A 12099-nucleotide genomic window follows, 5' to 3' on the forward strand; every position below is an offset into this window, starting at 1 on the left:
TGTTTCATTGCAGTATTTACCCTATTCAAAAGGCCAAGGATCTCAAAATAGTCCCTGGATACAGAATTGCAGTTTTGGGACAAGTACAATACAGGAACAAGTCAGTGTGCTTATACTAATATACAATACTGCCGTGCCACATGTTGCACAAGCAGTGCTTTAGAAGTCAGTCAAGCAGAAGAAGAATGCGTTCTTATTCACTGGCTAAAGTTTGCATTAAAACTGATCGCTCTGTAAACAGTTTCTCAAAGTTTGTCTAAAATATTTTTAGAAGTTCGGAAGTTTAAAGTGTTCTTTAAACTTCGCCCAAGCTTTCTCACCTCCACACAGTGGGCAAAAATCTGCATGAAGTGGATGTGAGTGTTGGATTGTACGTGTCTGAAAGACACAGAAATCTGCAAACACGGAGCCTGTAATTAAAATGTCAGATAACTGTTAACTGGGAGGGGAGTTTCCAACCAGCACTTGTGATGGAGCACATTGGTGCTGTACCATGCCTGAGCTCCGCTACCCCACCCCCCCTCCCATTATTCCTTAAAAGGTAAGTGATTTCCATAATAATGGGGTTTGTGAGAAACTTTTAAAAAGAGATTTTAAAAAGAATGGTCCAAATTGAAGTATTGGAGACCAAGAGATTCTGAGGTTTGGCTCCTAGTTTGAATCATATTGTGTTAATAGAAAAAGGTATTATTAACACAGCAGGTGACATGACAATGAGAATTCACTTCCGTAACATTGTATTTATGGATCATGTAGGATTTTATTATTATCACTTTTCTATAACATGAGACAACATAAGTTCATGTACATAATAAAGTTACTGTAGAAGAGCTCCATAATATATAATTTATCACAGATGCTACTCCCATATGCAGTATCCACAGGAATTTACAGCAATCATCTACCCTCATGTGTAATCTGTCACTTATTGTGTCAGCTTCCTCACAGTGAATGTATTCCAATTGCACAATTTCTCCTTCCCACTTATCTGAAATCACTCTTGTTGAAAAGTTTGAGTAAGAAGTTATTTCAGATGAAAATTTGTCGCTATTATCACCCAGATTCTCACTTTAGTCCAGAATACCTTTACTGTCTCTCACCTTGCAGGGTGGGAACACAGGTTTAAGAGAGCTAACACACACTTATAAAAAATCTGTTAAGTGATCTGTGGAATTTACTTCCATGTTTTCCTCAATCAGAGAGTCTCATGTAGTTTCCAGATTGCAAAGCACCTCGAGGGAAATTTGTGACATCTTTACATTTTAATTAAAATCAACTCGACTTGATTACGGAAGTTGGCTTATGGTGCATGATCGCATGGTTACAATATGCCTACATGCATATACACATCGATGATTACAACATCCACTTGTCTTACATAGTGTCAGTACATAAGACATGGGCTGAAAATAACGGTCCTACTTCTAAGGGGCATATGCGTCTTTTTAGTTTTTAGTTTTAGTATGTTAATAATTGCAAAAGCATGAAATACAGGCATGGAATAACATGTAAATGTATTGTAAGACACTGTGACAGCTGATATGACGCAATTCATCGCAATGTGACAATGAGTTACATAGTTTAAGAATTTAAATGACTATTCAGTGTCACGAGTTTTAATAGTAACCATAAGACCATTTTGTGCAATCATGCCTTCTTACAATCAATCCTGAGCAGTTTGTGCATCTCATTCTGAGCCAGATTTAGCTACTAGCTACGTTCTATCAGATGAGATATTCATCGGGACAGATACTCATTTAATCTGTCTGTGGGAATTGAAATGACTTGGCATCATAAGACTTGGCCTGTTACATGATAACAAGCATCCTCGTTATGTAATTAATAGGCAGAGGACTCTTCAAAGTCACAGTTTAGGATTAAGTCTTTACTTTGTGTCATGTCCCACTCTCTGTCCTAATTTGTGTTGATTTCCTGTTTTATTTTCTTCTCATTTCTTCTCTCATCTTTACTTTCTCTCATTGTGTTTTTTTCCCCGTCACTGTTGATGGTGTCTCCACCTTCAGTAGTTCCACCTTTGTCTCATTATTATTATCATTCGGGCTGTCCATTAAAGAATGCGGGTGGTTTCTTTAGCCTGCCCTGGTGTATTTAGTCTGTGTCTGCCCTTCCTTCCAGTTCATCTCCGTTCCTTTGTGACAAGTTTTCCAGCATTTTCTCCTTGTGTGTGGTGTACCTGGTTAGTTTGATCCCTGCTTGTTTCCTGACTTTGGCCTGATCTCTGACTGCCTACATGTGTGCCGACCACTGCTAGTACTGTATAACTGAGCTGTTGAATCCTCCTGTCTGTGTTTTCCTTTATTCGTTACGCTTTGAGTTCACTAGCACAGTGCGACCCGTTTGACTTGTTTGTAATGCAGACCACTCAATCTCTCTGGGGTTTTGATTTGCAGTCATTTCCACACAATGTTCCCAAAAACGCACAATTGTTTCATGTATTATTTTCCCCAAAAGTTGCTACATCGGTGGTTGAGAGAAAGTAATTGAGTTTGGAAGGGGGTGTATTCAATGAGTAATGTCAGGAAGTAAACTGTCTCACAGTAGTGTTGTTATATTACCAAGATTATCTTTATGTGGAGTTCTGTATATTTAGGAGTCCATTATTACTTGTGGATGTAGTTTGGTAGCTGGCTGCTGACAACGAAGCCTTTCAAAATAAACATACACAACAGTCTGTATTAAATGACATTTCTACATGTCAGTATTTCACAATATTCTAACGCAATTCTGACTGTGCTGACAAACTGCTGACACAGTAAACCAGGTCCTTAAAAATAGTCAATCTGTGTCAGTTATTCACATACAAACTGTTCCCTTTAACCCTAATTATTAGAATACACCAGCAATATCTGACATTAAAGAGTAATAGAGGCAGTTTACTTCTCAGGTGTCTTGCTATTATTTTGCCAAGCCTCCTTGTAATTTTTTTTTGATGCACAATGCATAGGAAGATGAAATATGAAATATATATACTGACCATTTACATTTAGACTTTATACTCAAAATGCAAAAATAAAAATCATCCTCATTTTCCAGCATTTTGTCTGGTTGAAATACTCCAATATGATTTTTTTTTTTTTAAATATCTATCACAAAGTAAGTTATTTACAATTTTAATTTACTTAATACTTATTTCATTTTTGTTCTATCTTGTTAATTTGGCAGCCAGTTCAGGCTGCGCTGCTACACATCTCACTCTCCTTATCATACGCACCCTTCTAATTAGGCAGAGCAGCAAAGCAAGATATTTGATTATCTCTTCTTAGTATCGCCAAACTCTGCATATGTTCTGCTGCTGTGGTAAACAGAGTTGTATTGTGACTGGCTGTTACCTACACCGCCCACTAGGGGCAGCACTGAGGGCATCCGGTCCAGTGGAGGAGAGAGAGAGGAAGAAATTACGCGCCATTTAAGATGGTAAACAGGTGTTCGGTCTGTATATGGTTTAATGGGATTTACCTGCGTGTAACTGGAATAATCGGTGTTTTATGCACTCCTGGCATCGACGTGGCTTCTTCTGATCTGTTCCCGAGGAGTTAACCTGTCCTCCAGCGGGTTACTGTTTTCAAAGTTGGTCCCTCAAGCAACTTTTATTCGACTTGCAAGCATGTTGTGGGTAATTCACAGAGGTAGCAATACGGCACCGTGATAAGTAACGTGATGCTCATGTAATGATATAGCCAGACTGCTAACGTTGGCGGCCTCACTGGCACTGAGCTGGAAGAACATGATCAGCAATAAGATGGACAGCTACAACCAGCTTATCAATTTCTTGATTGCTTTACTAGCTGTTGCCTTTTAAGCTGTTGCCGTGGCAACAGTGATGAGTGACGTCTGGTTTGTGCTGCTGGCCATGGACTACAAACTGATGACTAACCTCAAGCAGGTGGACATCTCGTTTGCACACACAAGATCCAGAAGATGCTCTCCCAAAAGGTAAGAGCCATGTTTCATGAAATATGTGCAGTGTGATGCAGTTTTGGCGGTCAGATGTTTGCCCAGTCATTTCTGTGTTAACAGTTTGTGCTTCATGAACTTTCTCATATCTTGTGGTTTGTGTGACTGACTGTTTGCTGTGAGGGGAGTGGGGTGGTTTTAAGTGCTGTAAAAAAAAAAAAAAAAAATGGTTGGCTGTTTGATCATTTCAGAGTTCAGCATTAATTAGTGCATGTAAATGAGTGTTATGACAGATTTTTTTGTTCTGCTGGGATTTGATGTTGAGTCCTAACACTTCCCTGTGATGTGTGTAGTATCACTCTGCACATCTGATGTGTGTGTGTGCACAGTGGGAGTAATACTGTGCGGTTTACACTGTCTTATGTGCAGTGAATCTATGGTGTGAACCAAGAATTCCCAGACTGGGAGGATGGGACACTGGGAGGTTTTATTTTGGTCACCAAATACATTTAAGAATTTCTTCCGAAGGCATTTATTGAAGATGGATATCTCCAGTGCACTTTTGAGCCATATGAGGGGGCTACTAAGTTTATATGGCCGCCATTCTCATATTGTCTCATTTACATAGTTTTTAAAATGTCTTTTGTTTTATGATGAGAGGAGATAAAAACAATGAGACAGTCTGTTAACTGTGCCTAAATGCATTAATATGGACTTATTTTATTATTTTATTTAACGTGTGTGTTTATGGTTTCAACAGCACATATATAACAGTTGTGTGTCTGAAGGGACTGTTAATGACAGTTAACCCGACGACACCTGACTGACGTGGATGTCAGTGTGGTTACACCTGCAAAGTGCCATGTCACTGACAAGGGAAGAGAAGTGGCTGGTCATTATGTCTGTGCTAGAGGAGACACATGGTTGTCGACCTCTTCAGATGTCAACAGCAGAGTTAGCAGTGACAGAGCTAGGAGACAATGATAGATAATTATCAGCCACAGATAACTGTAGCATTTAATGCTAGTGTGCACCAACCCCTCACTGATAGAACAGCCAACAACATTTTCCAGAAAGTTTAGCACCAGGGCCTGTTACTGTGTCCACCACTGGCCACATGCCTGTGGACTGTGCAGCTAAAAATAACATGATCTTTGGACTTTTCGGCTTGATTTGTGCCGTTAAAGTAACTTGAATGTAGCTGTGTCTTAAACGTGACCACTCTGTTTTTCTCTCTGAGTTTATGGAGTTCATGAAAGTGCAGTTGTTCAGTGGAGAGTCGTTGGTATCTCTTAAGTGTTAGTTGTGAAGATCAAATCACATCTCAGTGGAAAAACTATTTCCATTTCCATGAAGATGCGGGTACTTGCATTAAGCTCATCTTTTGTTTGTTCTGTTCCACGACGATGCAACATTACAAGTAGTTTTACACACACAGGGTGACAACTGTCAGCTGTGATCCAAGGACGCGTACTGATAAGTTTGGTATTTATCTGTGAGACGCTGCAATAGCAAGGAAAGGTTGTCAGGACTAGTCACAGCTATGGAGACAAAACAGATCCTTGAAGCGCAGGAACAGAGGAAGCAGTTACACGTTTGAATGCACAGTCAGGTGCTAATATGTTATAAGGAAGTAGAGTATGTTCTGTGTATGAAACCAGGCAGAAGAATAAAATAAAACTTTAGAGGTTAAATGTTACGATCACAATTTTATCAGCAGAAGTACTGTCCTGCATTCACCTGGTTGCTTGTACATTCGTATTTTATGGGTTCCTTACGTGTATTTTATGATACCCAGTTTGCTTATGCTTGTAGAATGTGAAATTTGGACCCTTTTTTATTATGTACCTGCCAGCAACTTACTCATTAATGATATAGTGCAATGTACTGGCAGAGTCTCTTTTTGCCTTACTTATGAGTCTTATGGGTGCTGTGGTTACATTTAGATCAATGAGTTTCTGATAGTTTTGGAGAGAGAGCCGAACCACTTGAGCTGAGAATCCTGCTGGTCGGTTGTGAAAAGTGTCGCCTCAGCTTTTATATTTAAAGTCAGGATTCACTCTGTTTGCCGTGTGGTTGATGTTGGATGTAGGCTTTTTGATAAGGTCCGGTGTTATGAAGAGGTCACCGGTGCTTTGGAGTTAATGAGCAACAATTAGGTAATCAGTGACCCTGGATTGTGTTGACCCTGCCTGAGATGCTACCGCTCAGTCTCCAGCGGTCTAGTTTGAACAGGATAATAGACCGCAGAGACGTGAACTGTGAGCCTCACAAAAATGGGGACATAATGACACAGATAGGTGACACATTTTCTGGTTGAGCGGCCCTGAGGCAGCGAGGCAGCACTAATAAGGTGACTGGGAGAACTTGGATCAAGGTAGTTTGGCTGTGTGACTGACTATTCTGTGGCGCAGAGAGGCTGAGAAGAAGTTTTTGCCAACTTTGGGATGGGACATGGGAGTCTTTTGTCTGTAACCTATGTAGGAAAACATATTGGCTTCTCTCTTTTTGGTTTTTATTAATATCTTTATGTTTAGGACTTGGTTTGCTATCAGACGTCTGGCAGTAAGAGACACAGCTTGCAAGGAAAAAAGGAATGAACCGAATGCACTGAATTATCAGTTCACTTAAAGGCAAGGTTACTTATTTTAGAAGCATTTTTTTGGTTATATTTGTTTTGATTCTCACAACAGCCAGACAGCAATCAATAGCTCAAATGGTTTGACAAAAATAGAAAAACCTGGCATTTGTGGCTGTCAAAGGTCTGTAATAGGACCTTCCTTTATTCGGGCTGACCTGCCTGTCCACCTACGCATCTGCCTACTGACACACCTTCTGCCCGCGCACTCACTGCGCATGAGTTGAGCCTTCCACAAGGCCGGACAGACTTACTGATGAAGCGAGCAAGATAGTCACACAACAATGGTCAGTGCAGCCAAACTTTGAGCCCCAGTTAGTTACCCAGCAGGAAGCCTGCACCCACTGAGCTGAGGAATGAGAGAGAATCACGGCTCTTAGATTTACCGTTTACCGTGACTGTTGTTTAGTGAGCTAACGGCACAGAGCACAGCCTCTCAGCCCAGCGAGCAGTAACTCTGAGCTGAAGAACACCGACTGTGACAGCGACGACGGGTCTTCTCATCACTTTCATCGTCCTCCAGCAGTAGTCCGTCAGTGCGCCTTCATTTGTCTTGGGAGAGTGTCTGTGGAGGGAGACCTAAATGAAGGGGGTGGGTTTTTTTTTTTTCTTTTTTTGGTTGGATACTTTCAGAATATAGCTACTCCTGCTAGTTTCTCCAGTGTAACACACCCTGCCTTTAGCTGAATTAAATCTCAAATAAAATTTAGATAATTAAGAAATTACATTTAATTCAGTTTGATTCATTGTTCAAAATTAGTGAGCAATGCCAATCGCATATTCCAAAATATCAGAATTTTTGCTTGATAATTAACCTAAACGATTAAGTGATTATTGAAATTGTTGACAGATATCTGATCCTGACCTACATGTTTGTGTCTGTAAATACATTTAAAATACAATTTAAAGTTGTATTAAGTTGTACTGTTCACACAGTCTGGCAGAAAAGCTTGAAAAATGTGTAGTCAATGAAGGTGGCGAGACAATGATGTTTTGTTCCCTCACATGTAGAACACAAGGCAGGTATGCCACTGAACTACGTATTTATTCATCATAAAAAATTTCTTCTTTTAGGTGTTCATTTCATTCTCTGTGCAGTTTGTCAAATGCTTAAGTATGCATTACGGTAACTTAATAAATAAAATTTGCATTTGCCATTTTCCCATGGCATTTCTCCCTGGTCTGTATGAAACTTGACATTTCTTTTTAAGTATGTTTGAGCACCTGTGAAGGCTCTCAGTATGTGGCCCCATGGGTTGCCATGACTGCAGAGAGCCTCAGTTACTGCAGGCTTCTTTAAAAGCTCTGAATATCAGACCTCCAGTGGAGGCATCAGCAGCAAAGACACGTTTGATTACTCTCAGCGCACTAACAACAATAGTTTGGTTTCAGTGACAGCAACACTGAAGCAGCTGTATTGTTAAGCAGTAATTCTAAGGTGTGATCAGGTCTTGGTGTTAATTTTTTTTGGAGTCTGTGTAGGTGCTGTACTGCTCATTCAAAGCATTAGGGGGCAGTATAACCCCAGATCACACTCTCTCAAAACAGCCAGTTTCTCAGGAGCCACACAAACTAGAGATGCCTCTTTTATGCTCCTTTTCTTCACTTCTCTCGACAGTTTTGGAGTTAAGTAATGTTTTTGACTATGATGAGAACAATAAGAGATACATGGTTGATTGTGCCAGGTCCACCGCGCTGATTGCCTTGCTTTGTGTTTTGATTGAACTGCTCCCTTTTACGCTGCTTTTTATTTCATTCATTCACAGATTTTACTGTACTCAATATTAAGTGTAGAACATTGTTAAATCTTTAAAAAAAACCACCAGGGGTTCCAAATTAGACACATTGATTTGAGTGATCTGTTGATTCACTGATTAGTTGATTGACAGGAAATTAATCAGCAATAATAAAACTTTTAGGATTTTAGACATTTTTCAAGTCGAAAATAATTTGCTTAGGAATAAAAGGAACAACTTCTCCAAAACTTTGTGCATGAGAGCCTGTGGTGATGTTCATTCCTTGTGTGTTTGGCAAAGATGGAGAGCACAAAGGTGGTTTTATCAAGGCTGACTGGATCAGGTGATATGCTACCAGTGGGCAGGCGTTGGCTTCACTTACATCTGGAGCTAAAGCTGTGGAAAAGTTGTTCAGCGGTTGGTGGATATTTGTAGGAAAGGGAGAGACAGAAGGAGAACATGCCAACCTCTAGCCCATATCTTTTCCCCATGCAGAGACTTTTCTTCAGGGCAAATATCTGCTTGGTCTAGTCTGAACAGTTTTACTCCAATGATAGTGACTGAGTGAGGGCAAGGCTGGTATCGGAGGTGGATGTGAACTGACATCCCCATACACTGAACCCACCAGCCTGTTGCCCTCAGAATGTCTCATTTAGCAGTAGAGCAGAAATACAGACAGAAATGCTCTGAAAGATTACTGTCAGTGAAGTGGTCCAAAGTCAAGACTTTAAATCATCGTGAATGCTTTTGTATGTGCAGCTGTGGACTTGTGCATAATGATGTGGCTGTATGGGTTGTAATGGGGCATTTCAACAAGTTCAGTCCTGTAACGTCAAACAATACGCTGGATGATTAATCACATTCCAAACCCTTTCCGCAAACTCTGCCAATCAAAAGTGATTTTGCCGCCCTGTGCTGGATTTTCTTACCACCAGGTTTCTAGTTAATTGCACCAGAGGCAATGCTTCCGTTGCCTCTGCTTTCTTTCCAACTGAAAACATAGTGCCCGCCAATTAAATCCCACGGGAGAAGAAATGACCATGGGTGACAAGTTTCATTTAATTATTGCATTTCAACTTGACTTGGGCTTTCTGTTTATAGGAGCTTTTTACATTTTTACCTGTCAAATGTACATTGGTCTTACTGTAAATATACCGTGCTCTGTCAGAACCACAAGAGCGTTACCTGCTTTTGCCTGTCTTCGCATTAACTGATTATTACAGAAAGACTAGTGCAGTTCATCCTGAAAAGGATCCTGTGATCACACATATTTTGAAGCAAATGAGCACTGGCGGACAAGCTATTTTGCAGAGCAGTGCTAGTTGAAAGATCCCTGGTTCATTAAATGTTATTCTGGTTTATTATTTTGAATTGACTTTATAGGTCTGAATAAATTATTATTTGTATGTATGGTTTTCAAAATGGCTGAAGTGGTCATATATTGAATGTTTACACACATTTGAAATTCAGGTCTTACATAATAAAATTCCTTATGTAAAACAGCTGTCCTGTAGAGATTATAGGGCGGCAGTGACTTCATGGTGGTGGGACATGATTTAAACCAAGGGATGATTGGGGATGACATTTTTGAAATGTCAAAAGGGGTGAGAAGTGCAGAACTGCCAGCTGGCTTATCTGTAGTTCGTCCCTGTACTGTAGTATCACACTATCAGGGGTATAGATTCCATTTCATGGTCGGGGGGGTGTTAGGGGATCTGGGCTGGATACTTCTTGCTGCTTCTGGTGGGGAGACAATGGGGAATATCAGAGAGAAAACATGCCTTTGTTTGAGCTGTTACTGCACATTCAGATAAAAGCAGCACTATTTCTATTCATTATATGACAGAACAACTGAAAAGGCAGTACTGTAAGTGTTAGTTTCAGGCTATTATCAAAAAGTACAAATTCTCAAAATCTTCATATCCTTACAGGGAGGAACTGACACTGAGTTATGTTCAGCTTTTTTGTTGTTGTTTATGTTCATGTTTTTTTTTTCCCACTTTCAAAGCCAAATTTCTCTCTACAATATCTGCTAATGGCAACTATAGATTAATGCTGCTCTAATCAGTATTTTTGTATTAACAATAGATCATAAAAACTAATGTGCAAGGTGATGCTCATCATGATGAACCAAGAAAGTCCTTACCCGACTCATATGGAGCATTTTAGTTCCTTTCAGCTCATTTCAGTCTCACTGCACTCATCAAACCCGTTCCCTGCCACAACAAACAGCTGTTTTCAGCAAAATAAGCTCAGATACACCCACTGAGTTACTGCTGAGCACCAAGCAGCAGGTGAACATAGAGGAGCATTAAGTGGCTAAAGACTGCAATCGTCTACACCTGAGGGTCTGGATGGGAGGGCCAAGAAACATCTTCTTAAGATGTTACTTACAGCAGCCTTAAAGTGCATAACAACAGAATGGCAGAAACCAAGATTCTCCTACCTATGATATATGGGTGCAAAAAGTATGGGACCTCTATAAGATGGAGCAAATTACATATCCATTAAGGCTACAGAAATCTGAATTCATTAAACACTGGAGTGAAAGTTTTCACTTCAGTTAAGTGAGGAATGAAGTCTTCCTGATTCGAACTACAGAGCCTCCATGTTGTTAATTTATTGGCCTTAATAATTCTAGGCACAGTACACTCTAATATTAAGTCCTACACATAAGTGTCATTGGAGTCAAGTAAGCATTACATCTCACTCTTGTCAGTGTGTTTTGAGCTTCTTCCAATTCTTCTCCATTTATGTTACTAAGCTATAAATACCACTAACAAACAAAAACCTGCATATCTACAATGTGTAACGGTACACTGAATAGAAAGCCTACAGTACTGACAGAAAGACTTACTATGAAAGAGTAAATGTGGTTGAAGAATAAAAACAAATGTGAGTTGATGAGTCTTCAGTGCCTTTACTGGTTCAGATGTTAACTGCCAACTGAGGACCACGGCCCATGCTAGCTAGCTCGTGTTTTTTCTCAGACACAAAGTGATACTGAGTTGTACAAAGGAATAAGGCTCATAGCCTTGGTATAGAGAAATTATATCACTCCTTTGAACCAGTCAGATTGTATAAACTGAATTAGCCAAAAAGGTGTTTGTGGTATTTACTCTACCCTAATTGATAGTCATGGCGTGGACAAAATAATAGAAATATGTGTCACTTTAATGTAATACAGTTCCACAGCACTACAAACTGCAGCCTCCAAATTGACCATGAAGTTGAATCAGATTGAGAATTGTCCAGTATGAATGTGGTAGGTGGGATACATTGCAAGCGTATCGTCCATATTTCTCTCCTTTGACACACTAAATTCGCTGTACTTGTTACTGTGATTCTGAGTCATGGCACTGTATACAAAGTGTTAACTAGCTCACCATGAAATACTGTGGTGGTAATTGAAGTGCCTCTGGAGAAGGGGCATTCGCTCAGAATATGGCCTCCACAGGGAAAATTCAAGTATCGAGCAATCTAGTGAGCTCCCATGAGGCCTCAGTTGGGGCCCATAAGGGTAAAGGCCAGTGAAGGATTGGTGAATTGTGGGCAGTCATTACTGTCCAGCTGCTCCCCCTCTGATGCCGTCATGCTCAGGGACATTAAGGTGCTTTCTACAGTGCAGCTGGCAGCAACTGTAACTTCCATTCATATACAGTGAGAGTTTAGTCCTCATGCTCACATGCAAGTGTACACCTGTAAACTCAAATCACATGCATAATACTGTAGGTACACTGAGTCCTCTTGTCAGAAAACAAACAGTAGGATCAGAGAGACAAAAACAAAATCACCTTTTTCAAGAAAAAT

Source organism: Pempheris klunzingeri, chromosome 9 (assembly GCF_042242105.1).
Source record: "Pempheris klunzingeri isolate RE-2024b chromosome 9, fPemKlu1.hap1, whole genome shotgun sequence".
Lineage (NCBI taxonomy): Eukaryota > Metazoa > Chordata > Actinopteri > Acropomatiformes > Pempheridae > Pempheris > Pempheris klunzingeri.